This window comes from Bos javanicus, chromosome 25 (assembly GCF_032452875.1).
Source record: "Bos javanicus breed banteng chromosome 25, ARS-OSU_banteng_1.0, whole genome shotgun sequence".
NCBI lineage: Eukaryota > Metazoa > Chordata > Mammalia > Artiodactyla > Bovidae > Bos > Bos javanicus.
Genome location: NC_083892.1, coordinates 30,555,251 through 30,567,008, shown reverse-complemented (window position 1 = coordinate 30,567,008; position 11,758 = coordinate 30,555,251). Strand labels below are relative to the sequence as shown.

Here is an 11,758-nt window from a genome sequence, read left to right as displayed (position 1 = left end):
GAAAGACTTTAGTGTAAACCCAGGGACAGAGATGCTTAAAACCAAATTACAACGATTCTTTTTTGTATTCTTCCTAAAAGCCATTCTTTTAAAGGGTTATTAATTTTGAATTTCCTCCAGTATTTTAAAAAGGCAAAAAAAGAAAAAATTCATTTTCAAATACTGACCACATGAACTGATATAAACTTTTAATTATTGGATAGATAAAAAACATTACAGAGTATTTTTGATGGCCAGCCATTTCATTGTTTTATATTTAGGAAAATTATTGAATCAGTCTTAAGTAGTGAGCAAGAAAAACTAAGAAATTCCAGTATATATCACCAAAAACATGGGCACAGAAAAACATTTCTTTATGATAATTAGGATTTTGACCCCTTTTCAAAATTAAACATACATGTATAGTAACACAAACCCCCTTTTCATAATTAAACATACATGTGTAGTAAACACAAACATCTTTTTAGCTACCACTGCGTGCACATGCCCACTTCTGTTTTTCCATTTAAATTATTATTTTTTTAATTGGAGAAAAATTGCTTTCCAGTGTTGTGTTGGTTTCTGCTGTACAACAACGCAAATCAGTCATAATTATACATATATCCCCTCCCTCTTGAGCCTCCCTCCCTTCTCCTGTCCCACCCTTCTAGGTCATCACAGAGCAGCAGGCTTGGTTCCCCTGTGTTATATAAGCAGCTTCTCACCAGCTATCTGTTATTTACATGAAAGTATGTATACATCGATGCTACTGTTTGTCTAAATTATTTTTGAGTAATCTGTTTCTTAAATTTGGTCAATACTGGGCTATCATTCCTTCTGAAATATTGCTTGCTTGAATTAAGTTCATCATACTCCTTGCCTCTTTCTCCTTCTATACATTCTCTTAGAATATTTCCTATTTTCATATATTTTGCTATGTTTAATAACTGATTATTCCAAAACCTATTTTACTAGTCTAATCTCTTTCTTCAGAGGCATATATTTCATTGACCAGTTAGATATCTGCCTTCAAGTTCAACAGAAACCTCAGATGAAGCATCTCTAAAATGCGAAAATGCAGTTAATTTCCACTTCCACAACCAAACGTTGTCTTCTTCCCATTTACTACCATATCTTGCTGGTCATCTGTGTTCAAGGGCCCATCTTAGATCTGTTTTAGATCTCCCAGCTCGCCTATTAGAGGAGTCTCCTAGTTTATCTCCAAGATGCTCATGATGCCTTCTAGTGCACTAAAACATGTCTAGAGTGATCTTGTTAAAAGGTCAGTCTGTGTCCCTTAACCCCTTTCTTGTTAATGACTGTCCTCTCCCATTGAAGAATCCTCACTTGATGTCCTTCAGCAATGCTAGCATTGGCCTGTATATACATAATATATTTTATTGTAATAATTTACTCCAGAGTCTATGTCCTCTATACCATAAGACCCTAGAGTACTGAACTATGTTGTCAATTTCTTTGTATCTGTTAATTCCAACACATAACAGGTGCTCATTTATTCCCTAAATGTATTAAGAAAAGCTATGACTTTTCTGGGGAGTCTAGCAAACATGAGTTTGATTTCTGCATCTACCATTTACTAGTAGTATATGATCTTGGGCAACATATAGAAACTTGATAAAAGTATTTTTTCATTTATTCAATTGGGAGAAGTATCACCTAATATACTTTTTAAAAAGTAAACTTTTTGAGATAATACTAGATTCATATGTAGTTGTAGAAAATAATACAGAGTGATACCATCTGCCTTTTAAGTAGTTTCTCCAATGATAACACTTTATGAAACTGTTGTACAATGTCACAACCAGAATATTAATGATAATATACTCAAGGTATTGAACAATTCCATCACCAAGAGGATTGTTCCTCTTGGTCTTTTCATAGGCACAGCACTTGGCCTGCCCCCATACCCCTAGTCATTAACTCCTAGCAACCAATATTTTTTTCTCCAATTTTTAAGTTTTGATATTTCATGAATATTATATAAATGGAATCATATACGATGTAACGTTTGGGGGATTATCTTTTTTCACTCGAAGTGATTCTCTGGATATTCCTTCAAGTTGTTCTGTGTTGTTCCTTCTGTTGCTGAGTAGTAGTACTCCAAGGAATGGACACACCACTGCTCATTTAATCATTTTCCTATTGAGGGATGTCTGCGCTGCTCCCAGGTTTTTTTCTAATACAAATAGAACGGCTGTGAACATTTGTCTACATAACTTCTGTGTATGTTTTGGTGTGTAGACGTCAGTTTTCTGTAGGATAAATGCTAAGAAATGCAATTCTTGAGTAGTATGTTTAATTTTTAAGAGGCTACCAGAACTGGCTTTCACTGTTTCTCTATCATTATACATTCTCTTCAGTGCAGTAGTGTGAGTTGCCTGTTTTCTCTGCATCTTCAACAGCATTTGGTGGTTTACTGGCTTTTATTTTAGCCATCCTATTGGTGTGTAATTATCTTTCACTGTGGTTTTAATTTTCATTTTCCTAATAATTAATCATGTCAAATGTCCTTTTGTTTACTTCTTGGTCATCTGAGTATCTTCTTTTGTTAAATGTATCTTCCTCATTAAATATCCTTTGCCTATTTTTTAACTAGATTTCTGAGTTTTACTGCTGAGTTTTTAAAGTTCTTAATGTATTCTAGATGCTAATCCATTATTGGATATGAGGTTTAAAATCTTTTTTTCTAATTCTTAAAGTCTTCTACAGAACAAAAAAATTTTAATTTTGGTACAGTCCAATTTATGGATTTTTTTTTTCTCATTGTATGGCTTCCTCTTTGTGTTAAATCTTAAGAATTTTTTTTGCTTTTTGATATGTTGTATTATTTTCATTTTAATTCAGTTTAATGTATTTTCCCCACCTTGAGACTTCTTATTTGATACATGAATTGTTTAGTGGTGTGTGGTTTCGTTTCCAAATGTCTGGACCTTTTTCTGTTGGCCTTTGTTATCCTTTCCTAGTTTGATTCCAGTGTGATCTGAGAACACACTTTGTAGGGTTTGAATTCTTGTACATTTACTGAGGTTTGTTTACTGACCCATGGTGTGGATCTGTTTCAGTATGGTTTACTTGGGCACTTGAAAAGAATGTGTATTCTGTTTTGAGTAGAATGTTCTGCCGTGTCAGGTAGACCTTGTGATTAATGTTGAGTTCATCTCTGTATGTGATTTTCTGTTTAGTTGTTCTATCAGTTGTTGAGAAAGGGGTGGTTGAGGGCTTTGATTATAATTGTGGTTCGACTTCTTCCTTTCAGTTCTGTCAGTTTTTGCTTCATATATTTTCAGGTCTACTTAGGATTATTATTTTTCCTCAGTATGAAAAGTGAAAGTGAACTTGCTCAGTTATGTCCGACTCTTTGCGACCCCATGGACTGTAGCCTATCAGGCTCCTCCGTCCATGGGATTTTCCAGGCAAGAGTGCTGGAGTGGATTGCCATTCCCTTCTCCAGGGGATCTTCCTGACGCAGGAATCAAACCCAGGTCTCCCGCATTGCAGGCAGATGCTTTACCGTCTGAGCCACATCATGTGGCTTCCGTCTCTGTCCCTGGCAATTCTATGTGCTTGAACGTCTATTTTATCTGATATTAATATATCACTATTGTTTCCTTTTTGGCAAATGTTTTTATGATAGATCCTTTCATATTTTTACTTTCTGTGTTGTATATACTTAAGTTTGATATTTAAAGAAACTCTAGATAGCATATAGTTGGATCATGTTTTTTAATGCACTCTACTAATCTGTCATTTAATTGGGATATTTCAAGTTTCGTTTCCTTATAATTATTAATGTATAAGGCATAAGTGTGCCAATTTTTTGTATAATGTTTTTATTTTTTTCCCTTCCTTTTTCTGTCAATTACATCGTGGAATTTTCTCAGATTTCATTTTGATTTATCTATAATGTTGTTAAATATTTATCTTTGTACAGCTTTTTAGTGGTTGCTTTTAGTGGTGGTTCTAGATACTGCAGCATGTATACATCACAGTCCACTGTGGTCAGGTTTTTGTCAGCTTGAGTGAACTGTCAAAATATACAGTTCTGTTGAAACTGTTGAAAATATACTCTCCCATTTATATTATAATTATCTTAAATAGTTCCTCTAACATGCATTTAGAACCATCTCAAGACAGTTGTAATATTTGCTTTAACCATCAGTCATGATTTGGGAAACTCAAGAGGAAAAAGTATATTTCTTTTGCTCTTTCCGTTGTTCTTTTTCCCCTTTCTGGTAGTTAAAATTACTTTATCATTTCCTGTTTTTTTTTTTTTTTTTAAGAAGAGAACTTCCTTTATACCTAAAGATAGGTACAGCAACACATTTTCTTAGTTTTCTTTAATTTGAGAATGTCTTTAGTATGCAGTTCTTCCTCAGGAATATTGTTACTTGCTATCCAGTTCTGGCTTGACATTCTTTTTAGCCATCAAATGTATCTTTAATCCTTTTCCTGGCCTATAGAGTTTCTTATGAGAAACTCACTGTCCTTCTTTCCCCTGTAAGTCATGTGTTGTTTCTGGCTATTTCCAGAATTTTTCTGTGTCTTTAGTTTTCAAACCTTTTATTGTAATGGGTCTTGGTGTGGTATAGCTTCGGGCTTATTCTGCTACTTGAATCTGTAGTTTTGTGTCTTTTGCCAAACTGTGCAAGTTTTACCATGTACTTTTTATTTTTTTAGCCCTTTCTCCTTCCATCCTCGGATGCTGTGAACTGAATTCTTAGAACTTTTGTTTCAATCCCACAGCTCCCTGATACTCTGTGTTTGTTTGTTTTTTTCTTTTTTCCCCTTTAGTCTATATTTTCTCTTTTGTTTAGACTTAGTAATTTCAATTTTTTTATCTTGAGATTCTCTAATTCTTTCCTGTCTTACCTATACCTGATATTGAGCTCATCCATCAAAGTTTTTGGGGTTTTTTAATAAAAAATATTTTATGATGGTAAAAAGCATGTTATATGAAATTTACCATCTTCACCATTGTGTAAGTGTGCAGTTCAGTAGTGTTGAGTATATTTACATTGTTGTTTCTTATCTTACAAACCTGAAATTCCACCCCCCACCTTCATTGCTATTCTCTCAAGATCTAGATCCATAAAAAACACTGTCTTTACAATATTTTTCTTTTGCCATGAAGTTTTGACAGTGCATTTTGGTAACAAGATTAGAATTATTAATATTGGCTTCAGTGAAAAATAGTTAAGTACTTTAGCCAGAAACACCATAATGTAGGAAACAATAGATTTTCTTCTTGAAATATTCAGTTACAATTGAGGTATTGAATTAGGAGGAGAGAATGAGATATTTTTTTTTTCCTTTAGTGAGAAGTGTTCCTCTTAACAGCCGCTCTGAACAATAAGTATTGTTTGACCATATTTGCCAGCCTTGCTCATAACCTTATACAATATCTGTCTAATAAGCTTAAAGTATGTACTCTCAGTCTTTAACTTCAGTTAATTTGAAATTTATTTACACAGTATGTTTGGAAATTTATGTAATCATGATGACTGTACCTTATTAATATTTTATAGACTTTTATCTCAGTAAACTTTTGTTAGAGTGAAGCAATGAATTTGTGTCACAAAACCATTTGGAAACTTGAGAAGACACATAGGCTATGGAGTATTCTCACTTGAAAGACCTTAGAATTTGAACCAGACAGAACCTGTCTCCTCTGCCCTTGTTTGTTGTTTGCTAGAGGAAAACCTGTTGTTTGACATGAGAAGAACTTGATGTTTACACCAGGTTACACTGTAAATTTTTTTCCATCGTTAGAAGGACTGAGTTTAATGGAAAGACTATTCATAGATGCTTATGGATGAGCAACTGCTCAGAACTTCCAAGGGCTTCCTTTCCAGTGGAAGGATTTCAATTATAGTTGTTTTCTTTGAATAAGTATAAGGAGGTAAGTAGAACCCATTTCAAATGTTAAATTTGAAGACTATGTTATTTCTGGTATGCTTTGGAAATAAAAGATGCAGCTAATCTAAATCAAAAGCCTCATTCCAGATTATTTGATGAGTAGGAGGAGGACTATAGCTAGCAGTTGAGCCACTTGGAATTGAAGTGTAGGTGGTACATCAAGTGTGACTTTCATTAGGCAGTTTTGCCCTTGAGTGGCACCTAGTGCAAGTAAGCTTCCTCTTCAGCAGGCGCCGACAGCTCCCTGTTGACAGACTTTGTGCTTTACTGTTGTATCAGAAGACGGATTGAAGAAGGATATGGACTCATATTGGCTTTATTTTTCAGATGATATTTTTGTTTTGTTTTTGCATTGTTTTAGAGTATTTGGAGTAGCCATGTGTATAGAGCGGTTGTTTACTGTATGCTTTTTGCATGAATAAATGAAAGTGAATTTATGAATTTGGCTTCCTAAATCAGAGGGTTTTGCTACACACAATGAAACTAAGTTTCTCTCCAGCTCCTTCTTCCCCAAGGTAACCCCCCCACCCCAATTTTTTAAATTTACCGACTCCTCTGCTTTTCTAGAATGTGATTATATATACTTGGAGTAGTTGAAGGATGTCATAATATTATAGAAAGTGTAGGATAGATCAGTTTTACATAGGGAGGACTGAAGAGCTTCCCTGAAATTATGAAAGTGATGTTTCAACCTCTGAAACTGATGGATCTTACCCGTGAATCTTTGTGAGGAAGGGTATTTAAATCCCATTCATTTTACTTGTTAGGCCAAAGTAAATCAGCTTACACATTTTGTTCTTTGGTAGAATACCTATCCCTGAGATCATCAGTCCCATAGTGCAGTTACAAAACAGAAACTGCTAAAGCTTGAAACCATTAAAAGAAAAAAAGTGTATACTTTAACACATTATTTTATGGTAAGACAATACTTCCTGTAACCAATCTTTTTATGTAGATCCTTGTTTGCATTGGCTGCACATTGGAACCACTGGGGGAGCTTTGAAAAAAAAACATTGAAGTCCAGGTATCAACCCTAGAGATTCTAATTAAATTGATCTGAAGTACAGCCTTGGCAGTGAGTTTTTAAAAAGATCCTCAGGAGTTTAAAATGTTCAGTGAGAACTGTTTGAGAATGGTTCCACTGATTCACGTTCCAATTCTTCTTCCTTGAATAAACCACATCCATAATGCATTGACCACAATTGTCTATGAGGGTTTCCTAAAACTGTTGAAATAACTTAGACATATGTGAGTAATCTTGAGTGCAAACTCCTTTTTGGTTCCTTCTCCTAGTCTTTAGGATTGTCTCACATTTAATTCCAGAACAGTTTTTGTTTGTTTTTTTTTCTTTTTTTAAGGAGCCCCCCCTTTACTGTGTTCAGCTTAATTTTTAAAATATTTAGTTATTTATTAATATTTATTTACTTTTGGCTGTGCTGGGTCTTCGTCACTGTGCAAGCTTTTCTCTAGTTGCAGCGAGTGGGGACTACTCACTAGTTGTGGTACACAGGCTTCTCATTGCAATGGCTTCTCTAGTCTTGGAGCACAGGCTCTAGGCACATGGGTTTCAGTAGTTGCAGGGCGTGGCCTCGGTGGTTGTGGTTCCCTGGCTCTAGAGCACAAGCTCAACAGTTGTGGTGCATGGGCTTGGCTGCTGTGCAGCCTGTGAGATCCTCCTGGACCAGGGATTGAACCCATGTCTCCTGCACTGGCAGGCGGAATCTTTACCACTGGGCAACCAGGGAAGTCCCCAGCTTAGTTTTTATGGAAGTAATATCTCACTTTCCTTTTACCCTCACTGTTTTACATGATATGTAGTTAAATACTGTTAGTTAAATACTGGCTATAACTATTGGAAACAGGTATGGAAACAAACTGTTTACTCTTAGTGTATAATGTATTGGTGCCTCCTAAAGCGGCATTCATTGGCTATGAATCATTCAATATGTTTCACAAAGGAAATAAGGACCATCAGTTGATTTGGCTTGTCAATTGAATAGAAGTCACTTAAAAGATTTTTAATAAAAGATAAAAGATACATGGTTGGCCTGATATTAGGTCAATTAATATTCACCTAAAATCAGGTGATATATATTTCATTTTTATTCTGTAAGTAAGTATGGATTTTCTTCCTTATTTTGTATTTAATTTTTTACTCAAGACTTTGGGTTAATTAACATCCGATGTTAGTACTTAATGCACATAGATATGATCAATATAATCGCTTTTATCTCATGAGTGAGTACTGTTTATTGCCTGTGGTTTTTATATTCCATTACAGCCATCTAAATGATACTCATCATGGTCTTTATTACCCATCATCAATGCTTGAGAGTTGTGAAGTCAGTCTGGTCTTTGAGTGTCACAAGTCTTGAAATACTTCAAATTTGTGTATAAATCGTGGAAAAACTTAAAGAGTAAAATGCAAGCATTAATAAATGGCATCTCCTTCTAACAAGATACACTGGGAGTCATTAGAGCATGAGTGGGCCCCTGATAGGCTGTGTGAGGTTAGTCAGAGCCATCACGATACGCGTCCTCCTGTTCTTCGCATTTGAAATGTGCACATAGTGAGTTGTTTATTCTGCATTGTTTATGGTAGTAGCATTTGCACTTACCGTCTTTTTCTTTGATTTATAAAGCTAATCCTGAGTTTCTATTTTTGCTTAGCTATTTGTTCACATTAATCTGGTATGTATCTGTTTGTGTTGTTTTGTTCTGAGATCGGGTGTTCCTTGAGGACAAGAAATCTAGTCTTCCTGGAGTATATGTGTCTGTGGCATAGAACAAAGTTTTAGGAATATATTGCCTGAATTTAATTTATTGAATTGGTCTATGAATGTTTGGCCTATCTCTGTGCAGGGAAGAATACCAGACTTCATGAGAACTGGTCCCAAGAACATTTTTATTTGCTTTCTTTCCTGGGCAGGAAATAAATGGTGTATAAGCAGCTAAGAGCAAGTAACCTTGGTCTGTGCTTTTTCCTTCTGACTGCTCTGTTAGATTATCTTTCAGGAAAGCTGAGTAAGCTTAGCACAGTGAATACTAAAGGGAGTGCATGGCTCCCCTCTCATGGGACTTAAGTAGTGTTTAACACCACCATGAAATACTCAGCTGTGGCTTTCTCTAGCGTAGAATTTGTCTAAGAAAGATTACAAGAACAAGGAAGGCTTTGTGTGCTATGTTTTTGGGTGTTTTTTTTTTTTTTTCCTTTTCTTTTCCTTTCTCTTCCCTCTTTTGCTCCAGGGCATCCATAAAAACATGGAATATTTTCTTTGGGCCTCTGGAGTGTGCATGTTATTTATGTGTGAGCCTGAGAGAAGAATAAAAGACAGAAGCAAGGCCATGCTTACCAGTGGGAGTCATCACCCACAGGTAAAATGAAGAAAAATTACATGAATGAGTTTGTTTCTCTTCAGCCTCTTTTACCACTCAGGGAACCAAACAAGCTGTCAGAGAGAAAGCATGGGTCTTGGCATGTGATAACCCAGCAGCCTGGCCATTTACTTAACCAGTGGAAGACTCAGTTTTGCCCTGTCCTTGACAAGATGAAAGCCTTCAGAGAGAATTAGATGGGGTATAATTTGGGCACATACTCAGATTCTTTCTTGGTATAATGTTCAAGGACTTTATCATATAGTGACTGTCATCCAACAAGAAACAAGGGAAGACTTTACTGTTTAGTGACAAGGAAAGACTGTTTGAATTTTGGAGCTGCAAAGCAATGTAGTCCAAACCCTGCAGTCTGCAGAAGAGCAGTAAGCCTGGAATCCTGCTTAGTGGCCGGAAGTGTAGACTGTAGTTAGAAACCAATGGTGTAACTGGACTTGAACCTTTTCTTTCATTCATTACTAACTTTCCTTTCCTTTTGTTAGGAAAAAGCCATTATAATCCTAACATTGGCATAAGTTTTAGTTTTTGCTTGTGCCTTTCCCTGTGTGCCCTTATTTACTTCTGTAATTATTTCTACATGCTTTTATATTGTCCTTTTTGCACTTACCCACATCTCATTCTTTCTGATGTTTCTATGTAGTATTTGTCACAGTTCCTTTGGGTTTTCATTATAACTTGCCAATTTATTCCCTTGTTGAGAACTTACATGGAGTCAGTTTTTTTTGGCATGAAGGAAAAATCCATAGAAAATTATGTGGTGGATGTAGCTTTACATTCTCATTTTCAAATTGTTGAAGTTCCTGAGAGTGACTTCATTACAGTGATAGGAAGCATGCTATAGCCCTCTAGAATCTGAAGGAGTGTGCCCTGCACTGCATGTGTGCAAAGATTGTATAAATGTGCGTGAAAAAAAAAAGCCTTCACTTTGTAGGTCAAAGAGCTAATGAGTCTTATTGTAGGATTTTGTGTTTTCTGTCAAATGGCCACTTCTATTAAGGAAGATAAAAGCATTTACATGAGTATTGCCAACATCTGCTGGATCATCAAAAAAGCAAGAGAGTTCCAGAAAAACATCTATTTCTGCTTTATTGACTATGCCAAAGCCTTTGACTGTGTGGATCACAATAAACTGTGGAAAATTCTGAAAGAGATGGGAATACCAGACCACCTGACCTGCCTCTTGAGAAACCTATATGCAGGTCAGGAAGCAATAGTTAGAACTGGACATGGAACAACAGACTGGTTCCAAATAGGAAAAGGAGTATATCAAGGCTGTATATTGTCACCCTGCTTATTTAACTTCTATGCAGAGTACATCATGAGAAACGCTGGGCTGGAAGAAGCACACGCTGGAATCAAGATTGCCGGGAGAAATATCAATAAGCTCAGATATGCAGACGACACCACCCTTATGGCAGAAAGTGAAGAGGAACTGAAGAGCCTCTTGATGAAAGTGAAAGAGGAGAGTGAAAACGTTGGCTTAAAGCTCAACATTCAGAAAACGAAGATCATGGCATCTGGTCCCATCACTTCATGGGAAATAGATGGGGAAACAGTGGAAACAGTGTCAGACTTTATTTTTTGGGCTCCAGAATCACTGCAGATGGTGAAATTTCATGACTGCAGCCATGAAATTAAAAGACACTTACTCTTTGGAAGAAAAGTTACAACCAACCTAGATAGCATCTTAAAAAGCAGAGACATTACTTTGCCAACAAAGGTCTGTCTAGTCAAGGCTATGGTTTTTCCAGTGGTCATGTACGGATGTGAGAGTTGGACTGTGAAGAAAGCTGAGCACCGAAGAATTGATGCTTTGGAACTGTGGTGTTGGAGAAGACTCTTGAGAGTCCCTTGGACTGCAGGGAGATCCAACCAGTCCATCCTAAAGGAGATCAGTCCTGGGTGTTCCTTGGAAGGACTGATGCTGAAGCTGAAACTCCAGTACTTTGGCCACCTCATGCGAAGAATTGACTCATTGGAAAAGACCCTGATGCTGGGAGGGATTGGGGGCAGAAGGAGAAGGGGATGACAGAGGATGAGATGGCTGCATGGTATCACCGACTCGATGCCCATGAGTTTGAGTGAACTCCGGAAGTTGGTGATGGACAGGAAGGCCTGGCATGGTGCAATTCATGGGGTCGCAAAGAGTCGGACTTGACTGAACAACCGAACTGAACTAAACTGAGCTTGTTAGCTTTATTAATATTTGGCAAAGCCAATATGTTATGGAAATAAATATATAGTTTGGGAGGAAGTAACAAAATTATACATATAGGTGATACATTTATACATTGTTTAAAGGAATTATTGAAGAAATATATGCACCAAAGGTTTCTGTCTGTATGAAATGTATATTCAAAGACAGTGTTTCTTCCTCCAGGGTTCTGGGAATACAACAAAGAACAGATGTATGTAACTATAAAATACTGTGATGCATCAAGCAGTGTAC

At 36.3% G+C, this 11,758-nt stretch overlaps 1 protein-coding gene across 9 annotated transcripts in view; it reads left to right on the top strand.

The window, feature by feature from the left end:
- Window positions 1–11,758, top strand: part of AUTS2 (activator of transcription and developmental regulator AUTS2) — a 1,221,294-nt gene that overhangs the window by 371,808 nt on the left and 837,728 nt on the right. The window lies entirely within an intron of this gene.